The sequence below is a fragment of the Hordeum vulgare genome, chromosome 3H (genome assembly GCF_904849725.1).
Source record: "Hordeum vulgare subsp. vulgare chromosome 3H, MorexV3_pseudomolecules_assembly, whole genome shotgun sequence".
Lineage (NCBI taxonomy): Eukaryota > Viridiplantae > Streptophyta > Magnoliopsida > Poales > Poaceae > Hordeum > Hordeum vulgare.
In genome coordinates this window covers 455,619,565-455,640,126 of record NC_058520.1, presented here as the reverse complement: position 1 = coordinate 455,640,126, position 20,562 = coordinate 455,619,565, and positions in this window count along the sequence as shown.

Genomic DNA, 20,562 nt, shown 5'->3' with positions numbered 1-20,562 from the left:
CAGAAAAAATTACCAAAAAGTTTTAGGCCAATTGGACTTTGTTTGTTATGGAAACGGGAAAAGTGAAAAACATGCAAAAAACGGCAACTGACACTGGGCACTAGGTCAATAGGTTAGTGCTCAAAAAATATATAAATTGATAAATAAATACCCCAAAAGTATTATAGAATGATAATATACCAGCATGGAAAAATAAAAAAATTTAGATACGTTGGATACGTATTGATAACCCACAAGTATAGGGGATCGCAACAGTTTTCGAGGGTAGAGTATTCAACCCAAATTTGTTGGTTCACCAAAAGGGAAGCGAAAGAATATTCTCAAGTATTAGCAGCTGAGTTTGTCAGATTCAACCACACCTGAAAGATTAGTGTCTACAAGCAAAGTATCAATAGCAGAGTAGTATGATAACAACGGTGCCAGAAACGATCTGTTGACCGCAGACTATTCCTAACTGTTGTATCAATGGCGCCAGTAGGTTGCACGTGGGCGAGTAACTATTCTTCCCCGACAACAGTGTCATAAAAGGATCTTGCAACAAGTAACAGCGAAGTAGCAAGGAACAACAGTAGCAGCAGCAGCAGAGTAACAGCAGTAGCAACACTGGCCCAATCCCTTTTGTAGCAAGGGACAAGCCTAGGCAAAGTAACGTAGCGAGGACCAGTAGTAAAAGACTCGTAGGCAGTGGATCGGTGATGGATGAGTATGACAGATGTGATTCATCATGTAACAGCTATAACATGGAGAGATATGTAACTAGCTCTCGTTCGTCAATCTAATGTAGGCATGTATTTCGTATGTAGTCATACGTGCTTAGGGAAAAATAACTTGCATGACATCTATTGTCCATCCCTCCCATGGCAGTGGGGTCCTAATGGAAACTACGGGATATTAAGGTTCTCCTTTTAATAAAGAACCGTACCAACGCATTAACACGCGGTGAATACATGAACTCCTCATACTATGGTCATCTCCGGGAGTGGTTCCGGCTATTGTCACTCCGGGGTTGCCGGGTCATAACACATAGTAGGTGACTACAACTTGCAAGATAGGATCTAAAACACACATATATTGGCGACAACATAATAGGTTCAGATCAGAAATCATGGCACTCGGGCCCTAGTGACAAGCATTAAGCATAGCCAAGTAGTAGCAACATCAATCTAGAACATAGTGGATACTAGGGATCAATCCCCGTCAAAACTAACTCGATTACATGATAGATCTCATCCAACTCATCACCGTCCAGCAAGCCTACGATGAGATTACTCACGAACGATGAAGAGCATCATGGAATTGTCGATGGAGGAAGGTTGATGATGACGATGGCGACGATTTCCCCTCTCCGGAGCCCAAAACGGACTCCAGATCTGCCCTCCAGATGAAGAACAGGAGGTGGCGGCGCCTCCGTATCGTAAAACGCGATGAAACCTTCTCTCTGATTTTTTTCCGGGCGAGACGGAATAAATAGAGCTGAGTTTTGAGGCGGTGGAGCCATGTGGGCCCCACAAGCCCTCATGGCGCGGCCTAGGGGGTGGTCGCGGCCTGTGGGCTTGTGGCCCACTAGCACGCCCCCTCCGGTGGATCTTTGCGCAAGTATTTTTCTTTTATTCCAGAAAAAATCTCCGTAATTTGCAGGACATTCCGAGAACTTTTATTTCTGCACAAAAACAACACCATGGAAATTCTGTTGAAAACAGCGTCAGTCCGGGTTAGTTCCATTCAAAGCATGCAAATTAGAGTCCAAAACAAGGGCAAAAGAGTTCAGAAAAGTAGATACGACGGAGACGTATCACGTATCAAGCATCCCCAAGCTTGATTCCTGCTCGTCCTCGAGTAGGTAAATGATAAGAACGTAATTTTTGATGTGACATGCTATGTAACCTTATGCATGTATGCTCATTGAGAAACGATAAATTAACAAATATTGACACAACAATACTTATAGGTATAAGCAATAAAATCATTAATCTTTCAAAGTACGATCCTCAAATATTGCCTTACCCCATTCAGCTTATTGTATTGGCAAGGCATGGCTCCATATTCACCACACTAATACAAATATCAAGCACCACAGTATCCAAGTCAGGCAATTGGATCATACCTTTCCAATATGCATCAACTTTTTATTCTTCACACAGTACATGAGTGTGAACCATTGGACGTAACATATAGGTGGAACAGAATATGGTGGTAGGTTTCAAAGGGGTAAAAAGTGGAGAAGATAGTCTCACATCAACTAGGCATACCAACGGGCTATGGAGATGCCTGTCGATAGGTATCGATGCAAGGAGTAGGTATTGCCATGCAAATGATGCACTAGAGCTATAAGTGTATGAAAGCTCCACTCAAGTTAAGTGGGGTGTGCATCCAACTTGCTTGCTCATGAAGAACTCGGGCATTTGAGGAAGCTCGTCATGGGAATATACAAGCCAAGTTTATGAAAAAGTGATTCCCACTAGCATATGAATGATATAATATGATACTCTTTATATGAAGAACAAGGTGCCACTTTGAGGCACAAGTGTCGTAAAGGATAGTAGCAAAGTCCAATCTCTCTTTTTCTCTCATTCATTTTTTTCTTGTTTCTTGTTTATTTTCTTTCTTTATTATTATGGTGGGCTCATTTGGCCTCCCCTATTTTTATTTCCTCACTCGGACAATGCTCTAATAATGATGATCATCACACTTCTATTTACTTACAACTCAATATGAAAACTGATAGAACGATATGGCTCTTTATGAATGCCTTCTCCAGTGTACGAGGTTGTGAAAAGATCTAGCATGAGATTTATCAAAAATATGATGGACAGTGGCTTTTTCACAAATACTATGTCGGCTCTATATGATCATGCAAAGCATTATGATGATGAATGAACTAGTCATGTGAAGTGACGATGGCATTTGCATGGCAATATATCTAGGAATGGCTATGGAAATGCCACGATAGGTAGTTATGGTGGCTGTTTTGAGGAGGATATAAAAAGGCTTATGTGCAACACAACATGTCAAGTCATGGGGTTTAGATGCACCATCGAAAGTTGCACCTATCCTCAAGGCGAGAACGGGCGATGCATGGTACGGAAGAGGCTAGCAAATATGAGGAGGTGAGATTGCGTATGTCCATGGTGTCACATTAGTCATGAAGTACTCATGTACTTATTGCAAAGTTTTATTAGTTTTATCACAGATCAAACTACTACTCGCATGCCTAGAGGGAGAGGGTTGGTAGGAATTAACCATCGCGCGACTCTGACTCAAAACAATACTAGGATTCCAACGAGGAATAGAAATGCTCACACATCATCACCTTGCCCTTGTAATTTTTAGATGAAGAAGTTTAACATCTCTTAATATCAACACCTCTTTGAATTAATAATTACACACTCACACCTTTTTCATATCGCCACATCAATATCATTAAACCATAATTTCTCTATATGTGCTACATGATGGTTTTAATTATCACTCATTGAACACCCATTATTTTTTTATCTAGTCTTATGACCCATGCAAATTACTGTCACTATTTATTTTACTCTCAAACAAATATAAGTGAAGAACGAGATCATAATATCTCTATAAATCTACATGCCACTGATAACCCACAAATACAGGGGGTCGTTTGTAGCCCTTTTGGATAAATAAGAGTGTCAAACACAATGAGGAGCTAAAGGTAGAACAAATATTCCCTCAAGTTCTATCGACCACCGATACAACTCTATGCACACTTAACGTTTGCTTTACCTAGAACAAGAATAAAACTAGAAGTACTTTGCGAGAATAAAACTAGAAATAAATTGCAAAATAATAAATATAGTAGTGTAGTAGCAAGCTTTTCGTAACACAAGAGAAGGATTTGTCCCTAGGCAATTGACTACGTTACTAGACCGATAACAAGTTTTTATGTGGGTGAGGCCACTGCTAGCATGTCATCCCTTGCTTGGAATTCTATGCACTTATGATTGGAACTATTATCAAGCATCCACAACTACTAACGTTCATTGAGGCAAAACCCAAAAATATCATTAAGATATATATCGCCCCCCTTCAATCCCGTATGCATCAATTTCTATGTTAGGAAGAAGTATTCTGTCACTCTTGCCCTCCAATGCATAGTCCTATCAACATACAACTAACCCTATGGTGTGATCGACACGCACGCTCATATGATGGGCACCAAAGCACAACAACATATCCACAAGCAAATTAAACAAATCATAGCAATTTCACCAATTAGCCCATAGGACAAAACGGATCAATCAAAGGCCTTGTTTTGGCTATAAGCATGTGGAGAGTTTAACATGGATTGCATCAAAGAAATCTATTCAATCAAGGAGCAACTATCATAATTTAATTCCTTGAAATCCACAGTAGTAATTTCATTACTACTCAAAGTTTTAACATCTTCTACTCCACTTTTAATGCTTTTAGCATCAAGATAGATGGACTCTGAATCTTTGGGGCACTTTTCAACCAAATTGGATTCATATCCAGCCCCATAATCATTAGGTTTAACACAAGAAAACAAAGATTCAATAGGAGTCACACCAAGCACTTTAAGATCTTCGTGATTCTCATCACGAGAACACGCCTTTTAAGCCATTCATGTCTAGCACGAATGTGGGCGGTTCTTTCTTGGCTTTCAATCATGGAAACACGCATAGCTTTCAAAGTTTCATCCATCTTGACTTTGGGAGGAGCACATCTAACTTTCAAAGCATCAACATCACTAGACATTCTATCAACACTCTTAGCCAAATCGTCAATTTTGAGTAGCTTTTCCTCTATGGACGCATTGAAATTTTTTTGCGAGTTGATGAACTCTTTGATATTACTCTCTAGATCAGAGGGTAATATATTATAATTTCCATGAGTATTGTTGTAGGAGTTGCCAAAATTATTAGAGGAGTTACTAGGAAAAGGCCTAGGAACATAGTTTCCTCTAAAAGCATTGTTGTTGCCAAAGTTATTCCTACCAACAAAATTAACGTCCGAGCTAGCGTTGCTACTCTCAATCAAAGAAGACAAGGGCATATCATTAGGATCTAAAGGATCACTTCTGCTAGCAACCAAATTCATCAACTCATCCATCTTAGCACTCAACGAGTTAATTTCTTCTATAGTGTGTACCTTCTTACTAGTAGGTGACCTTTCAGTTGCCACTGAGAGTAGTTTGTCGTGATGTTGTCTAAGAGTTTTATGGCTTCTCCTAACGTGATTTCGATGAACGTTCCACCTGAAGCGGAGTCCAAGATATTTCTAGAAGCGAAATTTAAGCCAGCGTAAAAGATTTGAATAATCATCCAAAGACTCAAGCCATGAGCGGGACAATTTCTAATCATTAATTTCATTATCTCCCAAGATTGTGCAACATGTTCATGATCAAGTTGCTTGAAATTCATGATATCATTACGGAGAAAGATGATCTTAGCCGGCGGAAAATACTTGGATATATAAGCATCTTTGCACTTATCCCAAGAATCGATACTATTTTTGGGCAAAGAAGAAAACCAAGTTTTTGCGCGATCTCGCAACGAGAAAGGAAAAAAGCTTCAATTTAATCACGTCATTATCCACATCTTTTTTCTTTTGCATATCACAAAGCTCAATGAAGGTATTGAGATGGGATGCGAAATTTTCACTAGGAAGGCCAGAGAATTGCTCTTTCATAACAAGATTCCGCAAAGCGGCATTGATTTCGTACGACTCCGCACTAGTGGCGGGAGCAATCAGAGTACTAATAAAATCATTATTATTAGTATTCGAGAAGTCACAAAGTTTGGTGTTTTCGTTCATGGTGACTTCAGCAAGCAAGCAAGCACATAGGCAAACAAAGAGCAGGCGAGAAAAGGGGCGAACGAAAAGGGCGAACGAAAAGGCGAACGAAAAAGGCAAATTGGTGAAGTGGGGGAGAGGAAAACGAGAGGCAACTGGCAAACAAAGTAAATGCAAGAGATGAGTTTGTGACACCTACTTAGATGAGTCCTTGACTTGATCTTCCTCCCCGGCAACGGCGCCAGAAATTCTTCTGCTATCCCACAGGCAACAGCGCCAGAAATTGACACATTGACGGAGGTTGGGCTTGCGTTGTTTTTTCCCTTGAAGAGGAAAGGGTGATGCAGCACAGGAGCAGTAAGTATTTCCCTCAGTTTGAGAACCAAGGTATCGATCCAGAAGGAGGGTCTCGTCAAGTCTAGAGTACCTGCGCAAACACAAACAAGCTTGCACCCAACGCTTCAAAGGGGTTGTCAATCCCTTCAAGATTGTTTGCAAAGTGAGATCTCAAGGCGGAAAGTGGAACGAAGTAAAAAGTGTAAGGCTGAAAATATGGTGTGGAGTAGACCCTGGGGGCCATAGTGTTCACTAGAGGCTTCTCTCAAAATAGCAAGTATTACGGTGGGTGAACAAATTAGTGTCGAGCAATTGATAGAACCGCGCAAAGTCATGACGATATCTAAGGCAATGACCATACATATAGGCATCACGTCCGAGACAAGTAGACCGATACTTTCTGCATCTACTACTATTACTCCACACATCGACCGCTATCGAGCATGCATCTAGTGTATTGAGTTCATGACGAACAGAGTAACGCTTTAAGCAAGATGACATGATGTAGAGGGATAATCTCAAACCAATGATGAAAACCCCATCTTTTTACCCTTGATGGCAACAACATGATGCGTGCCTCGCTACCCCTTCTGTCACTGGGTGAGGTCACCGCACGGTATGAACCCAAAACCAAGCACTTCTCCCATTGCAAGAATCATAGATCTAGTCAACTCGAAGAGAATTACAAGGATATGAAATCATGCATAAGAGATATCAGAAGAAACTCAAATAAGATTCATAGACAATCTGATCATAAATCCACAATTCATCGGATCTCGACAAACACACCGCAAAAGGAGATTACATCGGATAGATCTCCATGAAGATCATGGAGAACTTTGTATTGAAGATCCAAGAGAGAGAAGAAGCCATCTAGTTACTAGCTATGGACCCGTAGGTCTATGGTGAACTACTCACGCATCATCGGAGAGGTCATGGTGTTAATGAAGAATCCCTCCGTACCCGAATCTCCCCTCCGGCACGACACCAGAACGTGCCCCAGATGGGATCTTGCGGAGACAGAAGCTTGCGGCGGCGGAAAAGTACTTTCGATGATCTCCTGATTTTTTCTGAAATCTATGGGAATATATAGGCGAAAGACCTAGGGCAAAGGGCATCCAGGGGGCCACGAGCCTGGATGGCGCGGCCTCCCCCCTCGCCGCAGGGTGGGGGATTGTGGGGCCCCTAAGGCTCCCCTGCCTTGGCTCCCAAGCTTCCCGATCTTCTTCCTTTCCAAAAGAAATCTTTTCATGGATTTTCTTCCGTTTGGACTCCGTTTCAAAATCTCCTCTGAAAGGGGTCAAAAACATGGAAAAAACTGGAACTGGCACTTGGCACTGAGTTAATAAGTTAGTGCCAAAAAATATATAAAAGGCATACAAAACATCCAAAGTTTGACAAGATAATAGCATGAAACCATCAAAAATTATAGATACGTCGGAGACGTATCAATGCCTCATCCTCTTTTAATAGTATTGGCTTTCCTATGGACTCAAATGTGATTTCTCACAAATATAAAATGTAGAGTCTTGTAGCTTGAAGCTTGGCCAATCCTATTCCTTTCCTTGTATCTAGGGGTTCTCCTCACAATCCTTAGCCAATGCATCTTTGAAATTTTCTATAATATACTTGGATAAGATCATTAGTTCAATGACACATATGTTGTTATTAATTACCAAAACCACCTTAGGGAGAAGTTGTGCTTTCGTTAGGCTCCTGATGTAGATAGCCAGCATGTCAAGAGAAATAGGATAGTGGGGATGTGAACTATTTAGGTATTAGGGCATCTTCAAGGCGGACCTTCAAACTTCTAGCAACGGTCCGTAACGGAGAAGCCATACAACACGGTCCTGTATCGATCCGCGGAGCGGTTTGGACATGATTTCCCCCGCAAATCAGAGACAAACATCACTATCTACACCCTGGCCCATCCGAAAGGAAGACGGAGCCCGTGCTTTGGTAGCAAAGCACTCCTTCCGCGCAAAAATCCCCCACTTGTCTTCTTTTAATCCCTGTCGCTCTCCGCCCACTTCCCGCTCTTTTATTCCCCCCTCTCCTTCCTTCCTCCACTAACGCATGGAGTTGTCGGAGAACCTTCTAGAGATGGAGTTGGTGAAGGTGTTGGAGGATCCATGCATCATGCTCGCCCGAAAGATCAACTCTATGACGTGGCAGGGTTGCCGCATCAAAGCGAAGGCCCCAAAGGAGGAGAAGCCCAAGAAGTGGTTGGCCGCCGGTTGGCATTCTGGTGGTGATGGGCATGGAGGTCGTGACAGTCAGTGCGACCGTGTCGAACACCGCAAGACGGGTGGGCACACATCAGAGATGGCATCGTGGACGGAGTCCAAAGGAGGAGAAGCCCAAGAAGTGGTTGGCCGTCGGTGGGCATTCTGGTGGTGATGGGCGTGGAGGTCGTCACAGTCAGTGCGACCATGTCGAACACCGCATGACGGGTGGGCACACATCAGAGATGGCATTGTGTACGAAGTCTTATAAACCTCCATACTACTACATCGCCAAGCAGCTTGGCACCCCATATGGCGGTGCCTTACATCATCGGCATCAACGCAACACCACTCTTATCCGAGTATTCTTCACCGCAGCTGTTGTGGGCGCTGATACGTCTCCAACGTATCTATAATTTTTGATTGTTCCATGCTAATATATTATCATTCTAGAATCATTTTGGGGGTATTTATTTACCAATTTATATTGTTTTTTAGCACTAGCCTATTAACCTAGTGCGCAGTGCCAGTTGCTGTTTTCCGCGTGTTTTTCACTTTTTGGGGTTTCCATGCCAAACGAAGTCCAATTGCCCTGTAACTTTTTGGTGATTTTTTCTCAACCAAAAGAAGACCAGCGAGCATCGGAAGAAGGTTGGTGTCGGATATCGGGCTCCGCAAAACCCTAAAGATTCGAAATCAGGGGCGTGTACGAAGATCTCTCACTGGTTCGCCTCACCTAGATCGCTACTCGCTTGGGATGGCAGGAAACTCATGCGAAGGTGAGGGAGACACAGAACACAGCAGTTTACCCAGGTTCGGACCGCTGTGAAGCGTAAAACCCTACTCCTGCTTTGGTGGATTGCCTATCGCGGAGGTTGGTGGATGAACTAGTACAGTGCTTAGGCGCCTCCGGAGGCTGGGTGACCTTGCGTGGTGCTAGTGGGTGAATGAATGGTCCGCCCTCTATGAAGCAACCTATCCTCTATATATAGTGGTGGCCCTGGTCCTCTTCCCTTATCATTTCGGTGGGAAGGGATCCCACATCCGCCAATTTTGAAGGGGAACAGGGGAACATGCTCCCCTGCCCAAAGGTGGTCTTCGCCTGCAAAGTGGTTGTCCATGCTGCAGGGATGGGCCAGAGGATGGCGTCTGTCCTGCTCGCGGGCGGCGACGGCCTTGTTGCACTAGAAGGGAAACCTTTGGAACCCTTGTACGTCCTTGCCCCCTTTGCACTAAAGGGGAAACTGCTCTGCTCTGCTGTTTGTTGCTCGCGTGTCCTTCCCTTGCGTCATCCTTGACTCCTGAGGCCGGGCCTCGCCTCGGAATATCCGTCGCTCCAGAGGGGTCCTTAGGAGGCCCCCTACGGGTCTTGATGTCGTTCCTCCTCGTGAGGCTTGACCCCTCACGAGGGCCTTGCCTTGAGTGGTGCCGAGCCCGTTGGTTTGCTTGATGAGGTGGGCCAGCCGTGGGCCACATGCAAGCAGGTCTAGGTACCCCCATTCCCAGAACGCCGACAGTAGCCCCCGGGCCCACGACGCGCTCGGGTTGGCTTCTGGGCGAAGCCTCGGAGGCGAACTGAGACGTCGCGGGCCCTAGATACCTGTGGGCCAGGCCGGTGCGCGTCACGCGGCTCGCGTTGAGTCTTCCTTGTCTTCTGTCTGTGCTCGAGTTATTAAGAGCCTTGCTTGTTGCGTTGGTGCATTATTGCTTTCCTTCTCCCACACTCGCTCTTCCTACTTGGTCTTCAACTCCAACCGGCATCCCCCAGATCCAGCGTCACGCCGCTCCCTCGCCAGTCCAGTGATGGCGTCCGCCGGCAAGCAGAAGCCAGAGGCGCAAGGTCCAGCCCAGCTCCTCCGCTCTTGGAATGCGGCCTTTCCAAGGATGTGGATCTTGCCCCCGTGCTTCCATGGACTGCAGTCGAGTCCAATGAGTACGGGCGGACCCTGATCTGGCCTGGCGCCATAGAGGAGCGACCCGCGTCGAAGGCGGTGTACCCCTTCTCCCTCCACATCGTCTTCGTGGGGCTCGTGCCGCCTTTCTCCTCATTCTTCACTGCCATCTTGAACCACTACGGGATCCAGGCTCTTCACCTCCAGCCCAACTCTGTCTTGCTCCTGTCCGTCTTCGCTTTCTACTGCGAGGCTTTTGTAGGTGTGCAACCTTCAGTGGCCCTCTTCTGCCACTTCTTCAGCCTGCGCCTGCATGACATCGCCCATTTGTCGGCATGTGTCTACTTCGTGGAGGCCCAGAGCGACAACCTGCTCTTGAAGGTCGGGAAGAAGGTGGAAAACTTTAGCCAATGTTGGGTTCTTATGAGCTTCAAGGACACCAACCCTCGCCTAGAAGAGCCGAAAGGGTTGCCGGAGAAGACTTCCGCGTGGAGCTCGGTCAAGGTTTCCGACCCTTGGGCCGCGCCCGTCCTAGAGCGGTTCTCCCGCGACATCAGGGCCAAGAGGCTGACCGGTGGGATGATAGTGAAGGAGTTCTTGGCGCAGTGCCTGGCGTCCCTTCAAGCCCACTCCAGGCCCCTGTGGGACTATCGTGCTGGTGACGACGAGCTCACGCTCTGGTCCCAGGACCTCCCCACTGATGAGCTGAGCATTGTCGTGGTGATCTTGCTGGGCGGTGACCCTGGTGACCTGCCTGAGGCTTTGGGCCCATTTGTACCGTCTTGACGACCGGGCCGACGTGATCACCGAGCTGCCTGTCTTTGATGAGCGTGGGCTCCTCCCAGCCGCGGGCTCTGGTCCGGTAGAGGTGTCATCTGGCGATACCTCTGGTGAGGGGGATTCGGAGAAGACCGTCGACGACTGCCCGGGAGCGCGCCCCTCCCATCACAGGTCGTCCTTCTGCGCGAGCTCGCACATGATGATGCCGCCGGTGATGTCTCCGCGGGGGTCCCCTCGTGCCCGATCAGGACCTCCAGGGGACCCGCGTCGACCCCCCGCGCTACGCGGTCTGCGTGCGTGCCCGCCCCCCAGAACTGCGAGGTTGTGTCATCCTTGGTGCATCCCACCTCTGCCGGTGAAAAACCTCAGGCGTCGGGCTCGCCCCCCTCCGTGGGGGGGTCCTGGTGCTCCTGCCGACGTGGGGCCGGCGAAGAGGAAGAGGTGGATTGACCCCGAAGAGTGAGTCACTTGTCTTGGCACGCTATGTGCATCCGAAGTCCGTGCTTGGCTGATTCCCTAATTTGCCAGATGTCCAAGAACGTCGTCTCGCCGAGGGCGAGGAGGAAGAAGTCGGGCGTCAAGCCGAAGGCGACTCCTGATGCAGCGCCAGCTCTCTCCAACGCGTCGCCGCCTGCCGATGGAGAGGGTGAGGCTTGCATGGCAACCTCCCAGGCCTTGATCATCGCGCCCCCGAGCCCCCGAAGCGCCCTGAGGCGGCCGTGGTGACGACGTTGCCTGAGGGGCAGGCTCTGGAGGCCCCTCAGCCTGCTGATGCACCAATGCCGACAACCTCCATACAGCCTTCGGAGCCCCTTATTCCTCGTGACTCTTGATGACCCACAAGTATAGGGGATCTATCGTAGTCCTTTTGATAAGTAAGAGTGTCGAACCCAACGAGGAGCAGAAGGATCTGACAAGTGGTTTTCAGCAAGGTAATATCTACAAGCACTGAAATTAACGGTAACAAGTAGTTGTGTGGTGAGATGATTTGTAGCAAGTAGCAAGTAACAAAGGCAAAGTGGCACAATCCCTTTTGTAGAAAGAGACAAGCCTGGACAAAGTCTTATAGGAGGTAAAGCGCTCCCGAGGACACATGGGAATTTCTGTCAAGCTAGTTTTCATCACGTTCATATGATTCGCGTTCGCTACTTTGATAGTTTGATATGTGGGTGGACCGGCGCTTGGGTACTGCCCTTACTTGGACAAGCATCCCACTTATGATTAACCCCTCTTGCAAGCATCCGCAACTACGAAATAAGAATTAAGACAAAGTCTAACCATAGCATTAAACTAGTGGATCCAAATCAGCCCCTTACGAAGCAACGCATAAACTAGGGTTTAAGCTTCTGTCACTCTAGCAACCCATCATCTACTTACTACTTCCCAATGCATTCCTCTAGGCCCAAATAATGGTGAAGTGTTATGTAGTCGATGTTCACATAACACCGCTAGAGGAAAAACAACATACAGCACATCAAAATATCGAACGAATACCAAATTCACATGACTACTTATAGCATGACTTATCCCATGTCCTCGGGAACCAAAGTGACTACTCACAAAGCATAATCATATTCATGACCAGAGAGGTAATGAATAGCATCAAGGATGTGAACATATAATCTTCCGCCAAGTAATCCAACTAGCATCAACTACAAAGAGTAATTAACACTACCAGCAACCTTACAAGTACCAATCGGAGTCGCGGGGCGGAGATTGGTTACAAGAGATGAACTAGGGTTTGGATGAGATGGTGGTGATGAAGATGTTGATGGTGATGAGTACCCTCCGATGAGAGGAGTGTTGGTGATGACGATGGTGACGATTTCCCCCTCCGGGAGGGAAGTTTCCCCAGGAGGATCGTCCTGCCGGAGCTCTAGATTGGTTCTGCTCAAGTTCCGCCTCGTGGCGGCGGCGAATCCTCCGAAAAGCCTCCTCCTGATTTTTTTCTGGAATGAAACCCTTCTTGTAGCAAAAGAGGGGGCAGAGGGCCAAGTGGGAGCCCACAAGCCCCCTAGGCGCGGCCAGGGGGGAGGCCGCGCCTAGCAGGCTTGTGGCCTCCTGCTGGCGCCCCTCTGGTACTTCTTCGGCCTAGTATTTTTTATAAATCCAAAAATAAATCCTGGTTGATTTTCATGTCTTTTGGAGTTGCACAAAATAGGTATCTCAAGCTTGCTCCTTTTTCAGGCCATAATTCCAGCTGCCGGCATTCTCCCTCTTCATGCAAACCTTGCAAAATAAGAGAGAAAAGGCATAAGTATTGTACCATGAAGTGTAATAACAGCCCAAAAAGCGATAAATATCAACCTGAAAGCATGATGCAAAATGGACGTATCAACTCCCCCAAGCTTAGACCTCGCTTGTCCTCAAGCGAAAGCCGAGATCAATAAATATGCCCACATGTTTAGAGAGAGAGGTGTCGACAAAACAAGATACGAACATGCAGGCATCATGATCATAGTCAGAACAACAATACCATCATATGAACTCTTATGCTAAAGTGACAATTCCTTCACAAGGTAAAGTATGGATCAAGAGCCTTACCGAGAATTAACAACCGATAGCCTTTAGTAACTGAAGCAATTGCAATTTATCATAACATCGGAAAGAGTCAAATAAGAGCTTGTAAAGCAAATCCACATACTCAATCATCCTTTTGTCTTCAATAATTGCTACAACTCACGTGGCACTCATGAGATCAAAGTTTCAGTCGGACACAGAGAAAGATAGGGGCTTATAGTTTCGCCTCCCAACTATTTACCTCAAAGGTAATGCCAACAGTAATAGTTCATGAATACTTACTTCCAAGTTGACATATGGATATAGATAGGTAGGTATGATGGACTCTCATGGCAAAACTGAGTTGAAGGTTTATGGATGCACAAGTAGTATCTCTACTTAGTGCGGAAGTTTTGGCTGATATGAGGTGGAAGCAATCATCACATGCTAAGGGATCTCTAGTCATATAACATTGTTCGGAACCAAGCAAACACAATTCATTATGTTGTCTTCCTTGTCCAACATGTACTTCTAAGCATGTAATAGTTTAGTGAGTGTTCACAAACATAGATGGTGTTAAAGATGATATATTTATATGTGAACCTCTCCTTCTTTATCACTTCCTATTAATTGCAACAATGACCAAGGTCTACGTTTGTCTACCCTCAACAAGTTTCAATCAACATTCTTTTTATATGTGAAGCCATCACTTCCCATAAGATAATTACATGATGTTTCATGCTTTTGTTCTTTTCTCATTCTCTTGATCATGGCATGAGGCAAGGCCCTTAACTAAGACACTCTTTATTATATGTCTCACGAGCTCGAATACATCGGGGGTGACACAAAGCAAAACTCAAGCCTAAAACACTAAGACCTTTATTCTACTAGAGAAAGATAAAACCAAAAAGGAACGAACTAAGAAAAGGTAAAGGCAAAAGATGTGATGGTGATACGATACCAGGGCAACTCCCCCAAGCTTGGCACAAGCCAAGGGGATTGCCCATACCCATGCTTAGTTGTCTTCCTTTGGAGGTGATGGTGGTGGAGTCGTTTTGTCCTTTGATACCAAGAGGGCCATCAATCTTTGATTTATACCTTGGAGATATGTGATATGTTTCTCCAGCAAAACAACTTCACGAGTGAGATAAGTATTGCGAGCACGAGTTGTTTCACAAAACCTCAAGAGTTCAATCAAGGATGGAGACAGTAGGTGGAGGTAGGGTTGGAGGAAATCCACTTCTTCAACTTCTTCCTTGTTCAACACAGATTGTACTTCGTCCCACGCCTGATTCTTCTCCTTAGTTTTGCCCTTGGCTTCCGTGACTTCCACTCTTTTCAGATCAGCATCTACTTCTTCACAGACTTGAGGGAAATTGTTCTCCCCGACAGATTCCTCAGACGGCATCCTTGCTCTAAATCTGCGGCAGAAAACAGGCTCGAAATGAAACAGAGGAAATTTGCGTGATACGAGGGTCAGACCTTTCGGGAGAATATAATGATTTTTTTTCTGACCACAAGGAGTATTCCGCAAGAAAACGGAGTCCGGGAGGCACACGAGGTGGCCACAAGCCCCCCAGGCGCGGCCAGGGGGGTGGCCCGTGCCTGGTAGGCTTGTCGCCTCCTCGTGCACTTTCCGAACTACTTTCAATTTTTCTACTTTTCAAAAATTCCAAAATGGAGAAAAATTCCTACTGGAAAAGTTTTGGAGTCTGTTTACTTACCGGGTCACATACCTCTTCGTTTTCGGAGTCTAAAACATGCTGATTAATGTCCCTTATGTACTCCTCCGGAGTTATGGTATTGATAATATTGCTTTCAACATTTATGGGAGTATCTGAGATATAATGCTTGATTCTCTGCCCATTTACCACTCTCGGAAAATTACCCTCCGTGTTGTTGATCTTGATAGCACCCGAACGATATATTTCCTCAACAATGTAAGGACCTTCCCATTTAGAGAGAAGCTTGCCTGCAAAAAATCTTAAACGAGAATTATATAGCAAGACATAATCACCTACATTTAACTCACGCTTTTGTATCCTTTTATCATGCCACCTCTTAACCTTTTCTTTGAACAACTTGGCATTCTCATATGCCTGAGTTCTCCATTCATCAAGTGAGCTAATGTCAAATAACCTCTTCTCATCAGCAAGTTTGAAATCAAACTTGAGCTCTTTGATTGCCCTATAAGCCTTGTGCTCTATCTCAAGAGGTAAATGACATGCTTTGTCGAGACCATTTTATACGGGAACATGCCCATGGGATTCTTATAGGCAGTTATATAAGCCCAGAGTGCATCATCGAGCTTCTTAGACCAATTCTTTCTAGACCTATTGACAGTCTTTTGCAGAATTCGTTTAATCTCTCTATTGCTTAGCTCTACTTAACCACTGGACTAAGGGTGATAGGGAGACACAATTCTATGGTTGACATCGTACTTAGCAAGCGTTTTACGGAAAGCACCATGAATGAAATGTGAACCACCATCGGTCATTAAATATCTAGGGACTCCAAACCTCGGGAAAATAACTTCTTTAAGCATCCTGATAGAGGTGTTTTGATCAGCACTACTAGTCGGGATAGCTTCTACCCACTCAGTAACGTAATCAACAGCAACTAGGATATGAGTATACCCGTTGGATTTTGGAAAAGGTCCCATATAAGCAAAGCCCCAAACATCAAATGGTTCAATGACAAGTGAATAGTTCATAGGCATTTCCTGACATTTACCAATATTACCTATTCTTTGACATTCTTCACAAGACAAAACAAACTTATGGGCATCCTTGAAGAGAGTGGGCCAATAGAAACCTGATTGCAATACCTTGTGTGCAGTTCTATCTCCCGCATGGTGTCCTCCGTAGGCCTCGGAGTGACACTTACGTAGGATCTGTCCCTGTTCATGTTCAGGTACACAACGTCTAATAACACCATCTACTCCTTCCTTATAAAGGTGAGGATCATCCCAAAAGTAATGTCTCAAATTAAAGAAGAATTTCTTCTTTTGCTGGTATGTGAAACTAGGCGGTATATATTTGGCAACGATATAGTTTGCATAATCAGCATACCACGGTGTACTACATGAAGCATTGATGACATTCAATTGCTCATCAGGAAAGCTATCATCAATAGGTTGTGGGTCATCAAGAACGTTCTCCAACCTAGACAAGTTATCTGCTACGGGGTTATCAGCACCCTTCCTGTCGACAACGTGCAAATCAAACTCTTGTAGCAAGAGAAACCATCTGATGAGTCTAGGTTTAGCGTCTTTCTTCTCCATGAGGTACTTAATAGCAGCATGATCAGTGTGAATAGTGACTTTGGAATCAACTATGTAAGATCTGAACTTTTCACATGCAAACACGACTGCTAAAAATTCCTTTTCCGTAGTAGCATAGTTTCTTTGGGCACTGTCTAGAGTTTTACTAGCATAGTGAATAACATTCAACTTCTTATCGACTCTTTGCCCTAGGACAACACCAACAACATAATCACTAGCATCATACATGATTTCGAAGGCTTCCTCACAATCATCGTCAAAAACAAAAGGAATGTCCTTTTGCAAGAGATTGGTAAGAGGCCTAGAAATCTTAGAGAAGTCTTTAATGAACCTTCTATAGAAACCAGCATGACCAAGGAAAATTCTTATACCTTTGATATCTGTGGGGCATGGCATTTTCTCGATTGCGTCAACCTTAGCCTTATCGACTTCAATACCTCTTTCAGAAATTTTATGTCCTAACACGATGCCTTCATTAACCATAAAGTGGCACTTCTCCCAATTCAAGACAAGATTGGTATCTTTACATCTCTGCAAGACTCGATCAAGGTTGCTGAGGCAATCATCAAAAGAAGACCCGTAAACGGTGAAAAGGATCGAGATGGACCTAGAGGGGGGGGGGGTGAATAGGTACAGTTCCAAATTTTAATAATTACTTAGCAATTTTAGGCAAAGGTGCGGAATATGAGCGTAGGCCTAATAATTGCAATGACAAGGAGTAAGCTATTTAGAGTGAAGTAAGGCAACCGGTAAACAATAATCAAATACAAGTACGTAATAAGGATTAACACAAGTAGAGAGTTAGGGTTAGGAATAACCGAAACTCCAAGAGAGACGAGGATGTATCCCGATGTTCACTTCCTTGGAGGGAAGCTACGTCACTGTTAGAGGGGCGGATGTTACCACGAAGGCACACCAACGCCACGAAGGCTCACCCTATTCTCCCTTTGAGATAACTCCACGAAGGCGTTTCTCAACCACTAGTGGTAAGCCTTGAGGTGGCTTCCAAACCTTCACAAACTTTCCGGGGGAAATCACAATGGTTTGATTCCTCTCCGAAGACTCCTACCGCCTAGGAGTCTCCAACCTCCAAGAGTAACAAGATCACGGGGATTGCTCAAAACTTGCTCAAATCACAAATCACTTTGGTGGAGAGGAGGAGAAGGAGACGATCTATCTTTTGATTGGAACAACACTCAAAGGGACTTACAAATGCTCTTGGGATCTAAGATTGGGTGTATACAAGAGTGAGTGAGAAGAAAGGTGTTCTTGTATGTGTTCTAGCTGTGTTGGTCACCCTCTCACGAAGTGGGAGGGGGTATATATAGTGGGGAGAGTAAAACAGCTGTTGGGGACACTTTAAGTCACACAGGGGTCAGACATCCGGCAGTTCACGGATGTTCGGGCGTCCACAAGGAGTCGGACGTCCGACACGGGTCGGTCGTCTGAGGGATGTAAATATATCTGGAACCACTGTGGAGTTGAACAGGGACCGGACGTCCGAAAAAAGCCGGAAGTCCGAGTTATTCGACTCAAACTTCTCTGGTGCAAGATTCTGGATTTCCGAAAGGGGACGGACGTCCGACCCTCGGACGTCCGGAGGGAGCCGGAAGTCCGAGTTATATGGCTCAAGTTTTTCTGGTGGAGAGCTTCGGATTTCCGAAGCTGGTCGGTCGACCGGCCCTCGAACGTCCGGAGGGAGCCGGAAGTCCGAGTTATATGGCTCTGATCTCTCTGGTATACAATTCCGGATTTCCGAAGCAGGTCGGACGTCCGAAGGAGGCCGGATGTCCGAGGCATTGGTTCTGTTTTGAGATAAGAGGAGAGTTGTGAAGATGTGGTATGAGCAGAAAAGTAGAGATGTAGTATGAGCAAATTCATCGCAAAACCTGTGATCCCCTCTTAATAGTGCAGGATCCCTATACTCAAGAATAGTAAATTTAAAGGATACTCTACATCATCTTTTCTCAATCCCGAGCCTTCTTGACATATAAGTCCCGATCTTCTCAGACCACCTTGGGACATAATTCTCAACCTACTAAAGTACTTGCCATCCTGAGATACACTCAACAAATAGGATTAGTTTCCTATGTATGTGTTGTCATTAACACCAAAAGTCGATTAGGGGCATGACTGCACTTTCAATCTCCCCCTTTTTGGTAGTTGATGACAACATATACATAGGTCTCAAAAGATTTAACATACATTATAGCTTTGGAGAGGTTTAGTACGGAGGTCCCCCTTAGTATGTGCATGGTAAACCTATCGGAGCTCCCTTTTAATGCGTGTATCGAAATTATCATGTGACTTAGTAAAGATAATGGATCATCATGTAAAGATAATAGATCATCATAGAAGTAGTGGAGCAAAACATAATAGCCTACGATGATATCATAGCAATCCATAGCAATCACAACATTCATAGGTAGCCATACATAGGTTTATCCATTACATTACACAAACATGCAAATTGAGACTAAATCTCCAAAGACTAAAAACTACGATACATTACTCCCTCTTTGGCACCAAGTACCAAAAAGGGAGGCACCAACAGCATCAACCATGCTCAGATATCATCAACATCATCATCATCATCATCCTCATCGTTAGGCAAGCCACTGCCACCAGCCTCGTCAAGAAAATCAGCCCACTCAGGACCAGATGGGAAGCCAAAGTCAGAAGGAGGAGCAGCAGGAAGGGCCTCATCGTCACTCACATCAAGAGCGCCCGAGTCTCTCAGACGAGCCTTGAGGGCATTCTTGGAGGAGGCGAGGCGAGAAACCACATCATGAGTTTGACCGCACTGGAAAGATAAGGCCTTCATCATAGCAGAATGTGCCTTGCCAATCAATTTGGCAAAGCGACCGAGAGGAGCTGAGCTGGATGAAGGGGTTGCTGACCGGGCAGCAGTGCAGCGAGTGGAGGTGGATGGTGGGGTTTTCTTGGGAGCATAGTTATCCGCTATGTGAGCGGGAATGACCCACTTGTGATGCGTGTGAGTGACAGCAATAGTGAATTCAGCAACACGGTTAATAAAAGCCTGGATGAAGGGGGCATGAGGGAAGGCTCGCTTATATTGAAAACTAGCAAGCCGAATCTCATGCCATAGAAACTGAGGCACATTAATTTTGCTCTTGGGGTGCTCGTACAAATGTGACATGATGTCAATACAGTAGCCACTGCAGGATCCCTTATCACCCATCTTGGGATAGATGGAGCGGATAAGACACTGAAAGATGATAAAATAGGGAGAGCGCCAGATGGATACTTGGTTAAGATCCTTCATTCGTTTGTCTGCATCAAGTTCACGAAGTGGTTTGAGGATATACCCACACAGCTCAATTGGTTTATGTGCATGGTTAGGATCATTCTTATGGATTTTGAAGCCGGAGTTGGGGAAACCAAGTGCGGCAACAAACTCATCATAAGAGGTTGTGAACTGAACGTTAGAGGTTATCCAGCTAACAGTGTTGTTTGGACCAAAGAAACATGTGGCATAAAATTGGTGAATAGCAGAAGCGTTAAAATCGCACCAAAAAGCAAAGGGGGCAGCAAGCCCCGATGACTCAATGAGATCAATGGCACCCGGGTATTTCACCGGGTGCGTGCGAATATGCTCAAGATCAATAAAGTGATGGACAGAGAGACCCTTAGGAACAATGTGTTGGGTAACGTAGCATAAATTAAAAAATTTCCTACGCATATTCAGATCTTCCTATGGAGAGACCAGCAACGAGAGAGGGGTAAGAGCATCTTCATACCTTTGAAT